At 39.6% G+C, this 12,690-nt stretch overlaps 1 long non-coding RNA gene across 1 annotated transcript; it reads right to left on the bottom strand.

Moving 5' to 3' along the window:
* Nucleotides 1–250: 250 nt before the first annotated feature.
* On the bottom strand, nucleotides 251–8,136 carry LOC112657724 (uncharacterized). Its single transcript, XR_003135254.3, has 2 exons — nucleotides 8,002–8,136; nucleotides 251–6,083 (listed from the first exon to the last, which is right to left on the bottom strand). It is a non-coding gene; the product is annotated as an uncharacterized LOC112657724 (long non-coding RNA).
* Between the last annotated feature and the right edge of the window lie 4,554 nt (nucleotides 8,137–12,690).

Raw genomic sequence — 12,690 nt, 5'->3', positions numbered from 1 at the left:
TACTTATTAAATGTCTGCTAGGTACCAGGTACTGTTCTAGGTACTGGGGACGCAGCACCTAAAATTTTTCTTAAGAAGGGGCACTTATATGTGCAAATCAATGGTTACCAAACTTCCAGAGACTTCTTCCATCCGAAGACCACTTCATTTGGGTATATGTTGCTTGGACCACTCAAACCCACTCATGATTAGTGTTACTTCAAACTTCTCCAGAAGGAGCTGAAAGGCAAAAAAATGGCATTGCTACTGATAAGACCCCAATGAGCTTTATTTTACCTATCACAAATAAATGTTTTATCCATAACAAAAAACAAAGGTTTCAGCAGAATAATATTACAAACATTAATACTAAAGAAAATCAGCCTACGTACCACTTCATGATCACACTTTGAAAATTAAAGTTTTAAATTGGAAGTTTTACACAATAAGATTTCTCATATATGCACCTTTTCATTCATTGACTTTACTCCTCACAGAATCCTGGCTTTGGACAACTCTGCAGAAATTTTTTTTTTTTTTGACCTGCAGAAATTAAACCCTGTAATCCCCTTCCACAATTCCAAATAAAAGAACCTAAATATAAGGTTTTATATTGAAAATAATATAATTTAACTGAAATTTTAGGAAAACAAGCCCACATCAGATTCTTTTTAAAACTATCTGGGTCTATTGTAACACTCATACCCATGAAGATATTCTTAACTACTATGGAATCATCTGTAAAGTAGTTCAAGATATTCCACATACATTTTATCATCTTATACATCTATCTCCAACTTCTCTTTTATATTAATTTCATTATTCAAAATTAAAACTAAGATATTATAACCATAGAGAGGTTAGAAACCCATTACAACATAATATTTAAAACAAACCTCCTAGATAACACAAGCATTTAGAGTCATTTGTGACTTTGTCTAACCAACACAAACAGGAAGAAATCAATATAACTACATAAAGATTATATACATTGACAAGGCATTTATATAAACTTGAACAAGTAAAATGATTTTTTTCATTGTTGTTAAAGATTTCATTTATTTATTTGAGAGAGAGCCAGAGAGAGCAGGAGCAGGGGGAGGAGCAGAGGGACAATCAGGCTCCCCACTGAGCAGGGAGCTGAAAGGCGGGGCTCCATCCAGGACCCTGGGATCTTGACCTGGGCTGAAGGCAGGTGCTAACCAACAGAGCCACCCAGGTGCCCCAAAATAAAAGTTTGATGTGTAAGGGTCATAGGATTGTGAGGAGTTTTCTCTAATTTTAATAATTTTTCAGTATATTATTTTAAAATGTGATAAGTAAATAAAGGTAGGGTAGTGGATGAGGAGAGTATATGGTAGTCTTAAGGCTATTGATAGGCAGCAGTGTCTCCTCCTTCAGTGAAGCGGTGGAATTGTACTTCTCTGATACTTGAAGCTAGATTGGCCTGCTTCGGCCAATAGTGTTAGTAGAAGAACTAGTAGTTAAGTAGTAGTAGTTAGAACTAGTTAGTAGTAGTTAAGAACTAGTATGTGCTCCCTCACATTCTCTTTTCCCTCTGCCTTGACAATGGCCAATGTTCCAGACAGAGGCTGCTCCATCATTCTAGTATTAGGGCAAGAACAACAATGACGTAACACTGCTTGCAACTGCGCCTTACTAACTATGGGAATGAGAATTAAACCTTTGTTTTTTCAAACTACTAGGATTTAGGACTTTTTTATAACTGCAGTATAACCTAGACTATTCTGACTGCTACGGGGGCTGAGGGGAGAAACAATCCAATAAAAAAGAATTTTGAATAAAGAAAATTTATGTGACTCTCAAACTTACACAAGTCATCAGGCACAGGGTTAAAACTAGAGCCCAGTTCCAGATCTACTATCCTTTAAATTGAAACCTGATTAACTTGTCTCATCTAAAAAAAACTAAACATTTTTCCAGATGGGAAATATGATTTTGAGTTTAAAAAGCCTACTTTACTGTTATGAAATAGAATATGAAATAGAAATAACAAAAGTATCACTTTGGAGTAAAAAGTAACATCACAAATACTAACTTTCAACCCATCAAGTAAGTTTCTTAACTTCATGCTTAAAAATAAAGTTGGTCTTAATGCTCAGTCTTTGGGGGTACATTTTATCTTATCACATTATTAATTAGATATAATTTTACTAAGGCTACTTTTATTTTTTTTTAAGATTTTATTTATTTACTCATGAGAGACACAGAGAGAAAGAGACACACAGAGAGAGAGGCAGAGACACAGGCAGAGGGAGAAGCAGGCTCCGCAGGGAGCCCGACGTGGGACTCGATCCCGGCACCCAGGGATCACGCCCTGGGCTGAAGGCAGCGGCAATCTGCTGAGCCACCCGGGCTGCCCTTAAGGCTACTTTTAAATACAAATAGAAAATGCTCCATATTTTTAAGTGGAAATGCTTTCTGGCCAAAAGAATCCTTTGATCTTTTATTTTTAATTTATTTTATTTTTTTAATTTTTATTTATTTGTGATAGTCACAGAGAGAGAGAGAATGAGGCAGAGACACAGGCAGAGGGAGAAGCAGGCTCCATGCACCGGGAGCCCGACGTGGGATTCGATCCCGGGTCTCCAGGATCGCGCCCTGGGCCAAAGGCAGGCGCCAAACCGCTACGCCACCCAGGGATCCCTCCTTTGACTTTTTAAAATGCAAAAAAAATTCTGTATTAAAAGAACAATATATAATTAGATAAAGTGAGAATAAAAAGGCACAGATTTGTTTCCCAAATACTTACACTCTACCAAAGAACGTCTTTAAATCCACATAGAGCAGAGTTCACCTTGACATAGTAGTATTTAGGACTAAGCATGGGTCCATAGAACTCATCTTATTTCAGGAACGGGTAAATGAATTTGTAAAAGTCTAAAATTTCTCTTCCACTATATATGTACAGTTCAGATGAAGGGATATGTTTTATTTTGAGATTTCCCTAGTGATCTTTATTGAGTATTTTCCAATAAATTACCTACAAAATCGGTGCAAAGTATAGCACAATTTGTCACAAGGTATGACAGCCATATCAAGCAGCAGGAGTAAGAGAAATTAAGGGGGAAAGAAACAGACTAACATTTCAGTTACTGCATGGCTGTTCATATTTAGGCCAAGAACAACCAATCCCAAGTCACTATAAAGAAAGAATGACAGTGAATCTAAATAGAAACTGAAAGCTGGTCAGATGTGCTATCTCCTAGATCACAGTTTAATCTCTAAACTCTCTACAGCTCATATAAACAGACTGTTTTAAGTTTGTTTTACTTCCCTCTAGTCCAACGAGGGTCTGAGACCTGTGTGAATGAATGTATTTGTTCACCAATCACAAAAGGTTTTCAAAGACAGCACTATCAAAATCAAATCTAATGGGCCCATCACGGCAAGATGTTAGATCTCATCTTAAATATCCCTTCACCACACATGCACTTAAACGCACAGCTTTACTTACAGTATATCTGAAAATACTTTCCAACTCAGTACTGAGGAACATTGAGAATAGATAATCGGTGACCTTATACATGCACAACTGTATAGATGCCCTTTACACTGAGCATAATTTGGAGGAAAAAGCATCCTAGACAGATGTCTGCTCCGTGGTTTAGAAGAGTATGTGATACCATCCACACTTTTCACAGCTAAACCCTTGAAAACTGGGAGACGGACAAAGGAACCCAAACGTGAAGAGCATTCATTAAAAGATGTAAATAGCCAAGATCCGTGCTGTTTTGTTTCAATCTTCTTTATACTGTTGAAAACAGGAAAACCTCCTGTCATGCAGGCTCTGGGATTCTCAGGGCCCAATAAAGGTTAGTGACATTTTCAATTCATGTTTGTTTTCATTCTTCTAATCATGAACACTGTGTCAGCCTGAGAAACCAGCTGAGGGTAATCCATAACCTTTTACAAGTGAAACATTAACTCACGGCTCATTCTGATGTCTTTTTAACGTGATACAAAAACAAAAGCAAAAACACGCATGATATGCATGATAAAAAAAAAAAAACAACAACAACCATGGTAGCCAAATGAGAAAGTTGGTTGAAACTTTCACAGCACAAAGTTCTACCAACTTTGAAGTCAAATATCATTCATCAACACTAACTAGCCCTAGCCTAAACTGAGGACAACTACAAGTGCAATACCCAAAGTAATATCCAAATAATCAAGTGGAAATTTCTAAAATCTAAAATTTGTCCCTTTAATTACTCATGCAATCTTCATAACATAATAGCCAAACACAAAAAAGTACTTTTTTCTTAATCCATTAATTTGTATAAATCCTTCGGAGATAGTCTTTTTAGCTAAATGGATGAGTTTCCAAGTTGATGAAAATATACTGCTGCTTCATCTTCCCCAGTGAGGAACTGCTCTATGAGGTGCTCAGCAATATAGAATATTAGGCTCAAATCTAAATTGCAATACAGAATATGAGTCTGGTGGTGATCCCTGGGTCCTGGGATCGAGTCCTACATCAGGTACCCAACAGGGAGCCTGCTTCTCCCTCTGCCTATGTCTTTGCCTCTCTCTGTGTCTCTCATGAATAAATAAAATCTTTTAAAAATTTAAAATTTTCACGAATGCCAATAATCTACCATACTAAAGTTAGGTCTCCAAAATCATCTCCTGTGAGATAATGCGTATATTTTCTCCAAGAGAGTACATTCTCAACCAGGTATCTAAGAAACTGGCTTTGCCATCACAGTTGTGACTCTTTATATCAGGGAATTAAGTGGAATGGATGTCAAAGATGTAAGGACACCACGGAAGCAGCTACTAAGCAGAATCCAGTTGGATTACACAATGGAGAAGCAATGGACCTGGGCCGTCAGCTCTCCAATATACGGAGAAGGAAAAGATCCACACTTATGACAAGTGCCAGTTTTCTATCCCAGATCAAGAAAAGACAGCAGATGAAAGCAAAAGTACCTTGGAACAAGACATGATTTATTCATCAGGGATGAGTACCTTGGCAAGAAGTGTGCCAGACCATGAGGAGCCTTCTGAAAGAGTGAGATCAAGAAACATGAAGACTGTGAAGATTTATATTTTCCATCCCATCGTCTCCAACACAGAGCATCAATGACTGAAAAGGATCCAGTGAATATAACAAAACCCAAAGTTTAAAGGAATCAGGAGGAGAAGGGCAGAAATGGGCTAGGGATCCTACTCTTTATTAACATTTATTTCATTAGCTCTAATTGCCTCATTATTATAAACATTATTATATTCATATTTGTTTCATCTCAAACTAATTTAATTGATAGAATTCTGTGTCCTTGCTATTATATGATACAATTAGCTCTCATTAGTTCACATTTCACTCATTTTCTCCTGACTGATTGCACTACATACTGATGCTCACTAATATCAATATGTAATGTAATCAGTCAGGAGTAAAATGTTGTCACAGTGTCTCTAAAACTATCACACTTATCATTCTGATTGTCTCCAAAGTACCAATGATTCTTTCTAGAATTTCTGTCTCAATAGTGTAAAATTTGGTGTTAATAATAAAAATTGTACTATACTTATTGACACATTGATTAACCGTCATTTAAGTAATTAAAGAGAGCAAATTATTAATAAATTTTAAAAAGACAAACTGTCATTTGCTCATATAGCCTTCAAATCATGGAGAAGGAGGGCACCTGGGTGGCTCGGGGCTGAGCATCTGCCTTTGGCTCAGGTGGTGATCCCTGGGTCCTGAATCGAGTCCTACATCAGGCTCCCCACAGGGAGCCTGCTTCTCCCTCTGCTTATGTCTCTGCCTCTCTCTGTGTCTCTCATGAATAAATAAATAAAATCTTTTTAAAAATCTAAAGTTAAAAAAATAAATCACAGAAAACGAAACATCAAATATTTCCTCAGTCTTCTTAATCATAAGGTTTTTCCTTTCCTCTCCTTATCTTTCGTTGTTGTTGTTTTCGTCGTCGTTGTCGTTATGATCCTTCTGCAACCATGTGGAGAGCTTCAAGAAAGCAAGAACCTGCAGCTGATGCTTTCCATGGGAGGTGAAGAGGTCCCTTGAATTGTGCTACTGTTAATTTGCCCTTTTAGCATCTCCAGCAGGGAGTCTATAATGACAGAAGCAAAGCACAGAGATTTGTCTATCTGATTATTACATCAGAAATGCTAAAGACTAAAAGGGAAGAAAGGGCAAAAGGCTTTTTGTAATGAATTTTATAAAAATCCATTGGGCTTTCAGTGGAGCTCATTTGGAAATGCCCTGCTAGTTTACTCAGATAAAATATACACAGAGAACCTACATTCTCCTCCTGGACTAGTTTAGTGCTATTACTTAGAATGGGAATTTGTACATATATTTATAAATAAAACACTTGCTGTCCTTTTTTCCTCCACCAAGAATTATACCCTGTATTTCCCCCACTAAACTACAGAGCATTCTGAGTGAAATAATGGCACAACAAACTCCACTGTATTATTCCTCTGAACGGAGCTCCCCAACAATACATGTATTTAACAGTCTTTTCAACTGGTCTTGAGCAAGATCATAGGTTTAAAAAAAACAACAACACCAACAACAAAACACTGAATGCCAGAAAATTTAAAGCAGCAAATGGCTTAATGGTTTTTGATTTTTGAGAAGTTCAAAACAAAAATCATTTTAAGTAAATAAAAAAAAGAGGACGATTCTGCATTAGTTTCGCCAAGCTAAATCCTATCTCAAATAATGGCAGAAGACATTTAAATACCAAAGTTGCTATAATAATCCCTGTTTGAATCATGGTTTCCCTGAACTGGGCTAAGCCTTTAGACAGAAACTAATTGCTACAAACACTAATTTTCGAGTCCCTTTTGTTTCCCTTTGCAGGCACCTCTGGACGCAGAAGGTACCCAATTAGCAGAATTCATGGTCCTGATTGTGTATTGTGGGGCTAGCGTGTGAGCTGTATAAACACTGCTGATTACCATTCCTCTGTAATGGCTGATTTTTTGATTGCTTAATAAGGCCATCTATTCTGCATCAGGGCCTGGCAAAGCAGTTGGTGAAATCAGTTAGGTCACTTTTTTTCTGGTCCGAGTAGCAGGAGGAGTCTGTGATGGTAGCAGTTGACTAAAAACATAATTACAGGCTATTTAATCGCATCTGTTTCCCCACTTAACATTGTTTGTTCAAGTTAGACATAGTTAAGTAAATCAAAAGGACAATAACGGCAAAAACACGGAAAAATTACTATTACATGGTTAAAACTCTAGGGCTTGGTATAATTACAGAAAACATAGCTTGCAGTGATTTTTTTTTAAGGTACTAATTTTTATTAGCTTCCATTTTGCTTATTTGGTGGTTGCCGGTTTTTTAGGGTCTATTTTTTTAATATTCCATGTTATGTAAATAACTATTATTTGTCTGGCAGGACTGATTTCATGTGAAGGGTCCTACAGGGATGATATTGTTTATTATGATGATTTTTATGTGCTCATCCACTGTTATAATTAGCCATCAAGTAACTCCTATCCTGTTATGTGATTAATAATTAATCCCATAAACACACCTTTCACTACATAGGATTGTCTAATGGATGAGTCCAAGTGAGCGTCATACCCAAGGGCACCGCCATTCACTCCGAGCTGCCCCTTTCCTCCCTCTGAGTACCATACCTGTAATTTATCAATAACACAAAACTGCTCTACAATCAAAGGGATAAAACTGAAAGGCACCCAGACAGCTGAAGCTGCCAACAGGCATCGAGCCCATGTTCCGATGCCACTAAGCAGGCCATTGAATCCAGCAAGGACGATGAATCAATATCAGGTCAGCTGAAAAGAGAGGCAGCTGCTCTTTCAGAAATATACATTGCACTCAGTCCTACATAGAGCATGTTTGCACAATGACCTACAACCATATAAAGCGGGGATTTTATTAAGCAGTCCACAGCACATGTTTAAAATAACCATCTTTTGTTAGTTGATGCAACAGAGAAAGCTGTCTTTTGTAACCACCCGGCAAGACTGCTACAATCCGTTGCTTACCAGAGAAGAACTGAAGGACAGAGCCACCCTCAGCTCCCAGGTTGTCTGGAAGGGGTCTGACAAAGTAGTTCTGTGCAGGACCCATCGGAAAGGTATGTCATTTCCTTCAAAGTCCAATCGTCTTTCTTCTCGGGAAAAGGAGACTACAATTTCAATACATACACACTTTATGAATTTGAGTGTTTGATAAATACCAGCTACCTGACAAATCCAAATATATCTGACGGAAAATACCACTTAAACTGATTTTAGGATTTCATGTAATTTTAAAGTATCTAATTGTTCTAAATGTTAATTGTATAAAAGTATCCTGAAAACAATCAGCACAGAGCACAGTTATCACAAATACAACTAATAAAATCTCTCAGTGATCTGCCACCTTACGTAGAGAGATAGCATCATCCTACAGAACATCATGTCCAGCTCGTAGCCATTATTTGTTTAGTTTTGTTTAATGTATTTGTCTGTTTAAGTAAACTCTACCCCTGACATGGGGCTCGAATTTAAAATTTCAAGATCAAGAGTCATGCATTTTACCAACTGAGTCAGCCAGGTGCCTTGCCATTATTTGTTCAGTGTTAAAATATTTATTGAAGGGGATCCCTGGGTGGCTCAGTGGTTTAGCACCTGCCTTCAGCCTAGGGCGTGATCCTGGAGTCCCAGGATCGAGTCCCACATCAGGCTCCCTCCGTGGAGCCTGCTTCTCCCTCTGCCTGTGTCTCGGCCTCTCTCTCTCTCTCTCTCTCTCTCTCTCCCCCTCTCATGGATAAATAAATAAAATCTTAAAAAAATTTATTGAAGGCTTGCTGTATATCAGGCACTCTGCTTGACAGGTATTGAGGTTATAAGAACAGAACATTGAAGAGGGCATGATGCCTGACTTCAGGCAGCTTACAGTCCAGTGATAAAGACAGACAAATAAATAGGTAATCAGGGCAGTATGTGATAAGGTCTATGAAGGAAACATATAATGCCCCACAATGCAATGACCAAGAAAGTTGTTTCAGAGAAAGCTCTTACAGACAACAGAGACTTCAATTTTTAGCTGAGTTCTCAGAGAAGGAAAAGAGTCAGTCCTATGAAGACCAGGGCCTTGTAGACAGTGGCGAAGCAGAGAATTCCAGCAGACCAAGGGCATGCACATAGGCCTGTAAGTGGGAAAGATGTCCCAAGTTTGAGGGATCAGACAAGTCTGTTGTGACTGCCTCACAGTGGGTTAAGGGAGAGTACCATGACATGAGAAAGGGGTGGTAGACAGGGAAAGACAGCTCCAAAGAAGTCAAGGTAAGGTGTCCAGTTGAATCCAATGTCTGGCAGGAAGTTCAGTAGGAGAGCACTATGATCGGATTTGGATTTTGAAAAATAAGTCTCCTGTGAGAGAATAAATCAGATGTGGCAAGACCTGAAATGGTGGAACCAAATAGGAAGCTGTAGGTAGTCCAGGCAAGAGAGGATGATGACTAGAACTCGGGTGCAGAGCCGGATTATGGAGAGTACTGGCTGTGGGTTGTGGAGATGGAAAGAAGCAAGCACATTTTAAAATATTTCAGAGATAAAATGAAAGGTTTCATGAGAGTCTTGTCTTTCCAACTAGACTGGAACCTCTTAGGAAACAGAAACTATCTTCAGGCTTCTTTGTAAACTACATCTGTGTGTGATAGTCTCTGAAAAAATATTTTTAATGTATTTGTCTGAAGTCAAGCATCAGACATGCAATTGAAAGCAGGACACTTTCTTCCTTATTTCCACCTCCCTAGCCTTTCCATCACTGAGGCTAGCTGATCCACCCTGAAGAGAATTCACATTAATGTTGTTTTAATGAGAGAATCCTGGGGCCTGAGGCATCTCAGCAACAAGCCTGATGGGAAGAAACAGTGTCTTGGTGGGACAGAGCCCCAGGAAGGTAGCGAGTGGTTCCATTCCTACCATCATCTGGGGGGCGCGCAGCAGACCAGCCCTGACAGCTGCCTCTGGTAGGCAGCTCATGGCCAAAGGAGGGGCTCAGAGTCAGCCAAATACCCCATTAAGATCAAAAAATCGTCCTGAAGACAGTACTGTTAAGTTTCTAACTGACTTCCTGCCCCTGTCATATTGAATCAGAAACTGGGGTGATGCTAAGGAATATATACACGTGGAAACATGAAGGGAAGGCTGAGAATCCACTCAGCAAGAATTTATCATGTACCTTCTAAAACCAGGCCCTAGTCTAGGTGCACGGGGTAAGGCAACAAGCAAAAGTTTCTGCTTTCAAGGAGTTTATATTCTAGTATGGGAGACAGATAAAAAAATGAGGTAAAAAAATAACATATTCGATTAAAAAGAAAAGCATGCTATGAAAAAAAAACCCTAGGAAATGGTGGGTAGTTGGGCTTGGCTAGGACAGAGGAGTTATGGGAGGAAAATAAAGGAGGCAAGACTGAAGTTAAAGCAGGATAGAAAGCAAGTTTGTTGGGATGAGAGCTGGCAGGCTGAGAAAATACAGAGGATATGGAGGTCATGGTGGTGACAATGAAGAGACTCAGTTGGGCATAGAGGGTCTCAGAAGAAAAGAACACTACAATTCCAGAGAATTGGAGATGGAGGCACTTTCAAAATTGTCTAAGTCAATTCCTTAATCTTACAATGGCATGAGATGTACTAGCTGTGAGCTAGAGGGACTAGCTCTGAGACTGGGTACTCTGCTACCCTCTTCTCTCACACCCCCAATGCCTTGCTGTGATTCTAGCATCCCCGTGCCATTCTGCCTACCCGTGTCAGGAGGTGGCTCTAGAGAAGATCTCCAGATCTGAGGCCCTAGTGGCAGAGCAAATCTGAGTGACAGGTTAAGATCCAAGGTGTGACTAGCCTTGTGAGTGGCTGAAGTGTCTGCAGAGTGATGAATTCTCATTCGCTAATTATCTGCTACATGCTAGCTGCATCACAACAATATCTTAGCCCTCTCAACAACCCTGTAATGTAGGTATCATCCACATCCAACAGATGTAAAGACTCAAGATCCAAATCTTGAGTTTGGAAAGGATTGGAAAGGATTCAAACCTGGGTGCATTTAACTCCAAAGTCCATGGCCTTTCTATATGCCACACAGTCTCCTAGGATATGCTCAGCATGAGTAAACCAGAGGAGGCAGAGAGGCACTGGGGAATTGGGAGTAGGGAGGTTGAGAGACAAGTGCTACTGTCCTTAATCATGAACTCATTGCAGACAAGAGGCTTGGGGGCAATGCTTCCATAGGATGTGCTGAGGTCAAGAGGTTGGCAGTGTCAATACTTTGGATGTTGAAGTTCTTGAGGATGAGTTCATTAGGCAGTATCAGCCCAAGTTCCTATGGAGAATGTGTGTGTCTGTGCACACATGAACACACGCATGCAGGTAAGGAAGAGAGACCAATCAAAATCAACATAGCTGGAGTTAAAATGAGGTCTGTGAGGTACGTACCTAAGTTCTCTGTGACTGTAAATGTCAGAAGCTTATACTTTGATTTTGAAAATTACGTAATAAATTCCAGAAATGTATATGCAAAAAAATCCAGTTAAATAATAAATGTTCTGGAATAGGAAAGCAAGAATAAAGCCCATTTGCTACTGAAGACACCAGCAAAAGTACAGGTTTTCAATACTCCCAAATTAAAGATTAGGAATTGACTCTGTTCTCTGATATGAGAGAAGACGTTGACCAGAGTCCCAAACGGCAGACTCCACGAATACTCTGGACAATGGCTTCTGACAGCAGGTGCCTGCAAGCCCACAGAGTCTCAGTTCCTCTTGGCTCTCCCTTTCTTTCTGGAGAATAATGGAGAATGATGATTTCCTCAGTGGCTCTTAAAGTGTGCATCCCCTGCACAACCCCCATAACTTGTTACAATTGTGGCACCTTGGGGCTCACCTCAGATCTATTAAATCTGAAACTCTAAGGGTGGGACCCTGTAATCTGTGGTCTAAAGAGACCTCCAGGTGAATCTGGTGTATGCTGAAGCTTAAGAAACACTGGCAAAGCCCAAAACCTCTCCCAGGATCAGGAGACAATCCTGAGGTGGGAGAGATACTGAGCCAGTAATCGGGAGTAACTTAGGAAAATAAGGGACTCTGTGTAAGCACCTCATTTTCTTTTCACCTCATTTTCAACGTTTAAATCCTTCTTCTTAGATGGCCTGTGGGGAAAATGCCAAATTAATTTTCTTAAATCACCACATAACATCTCAAAGAAAGCGCAAAGCTATAGAGATTATGAATAGTATTTTACTTTAGTGGGCTCAGTTTTCAAGCAGAAAGAAAGCTAAAGTCCTTGACTACACAGTGATCACAGAATCTTGCAATTTATTCTGCAGCAGAGGCTTTCCACCACCTTCAGCAAGGGGGAAGCACCAGCAGCCTGGGAAAGCCTGCTAGCTTGTGGCTGGAGAGGGACTAGAGGTGGTGAGATGGTGATGGGACACACCAACACCAGGACAGCAGAAGCAGCCGAATCACCACCTGCTAGCAACAGTCCTTTCACCTCAGCTACTCCAGAGGGCAACGGTGGCCTCTGCTCCATTACAGTAAAATAATTAATGCTTCTAATGATACTAATTCCTCAAGGAAGAGCTGAATTATGCTCGGCATACTCTTCAAGATGACCAATTCCACTAAAAAAACATTCAAGTGATGCTTAAGGAACAAACTTCAGTTACCTAGAAAGCTAATATTTAAAACA

This window comes from Canis lupus, chromosome 8 (genome assembly GCF_003254725.2).
Source record: "Canis lupus dingo isolate Sandy chromosome 8, ASM325472v2, whole genome shotgun sequence".
Classification (NCBI taxonomy): Eukaryota; Metazoa; Chordata; class Mammalia; order Carnivora; family Canidae; genus Canis; species Canis lupus.
Note: the sequence above shows the minus strand (reverse complement) of the source record. Positions and strands in the feature narration are given on the sequence as shown.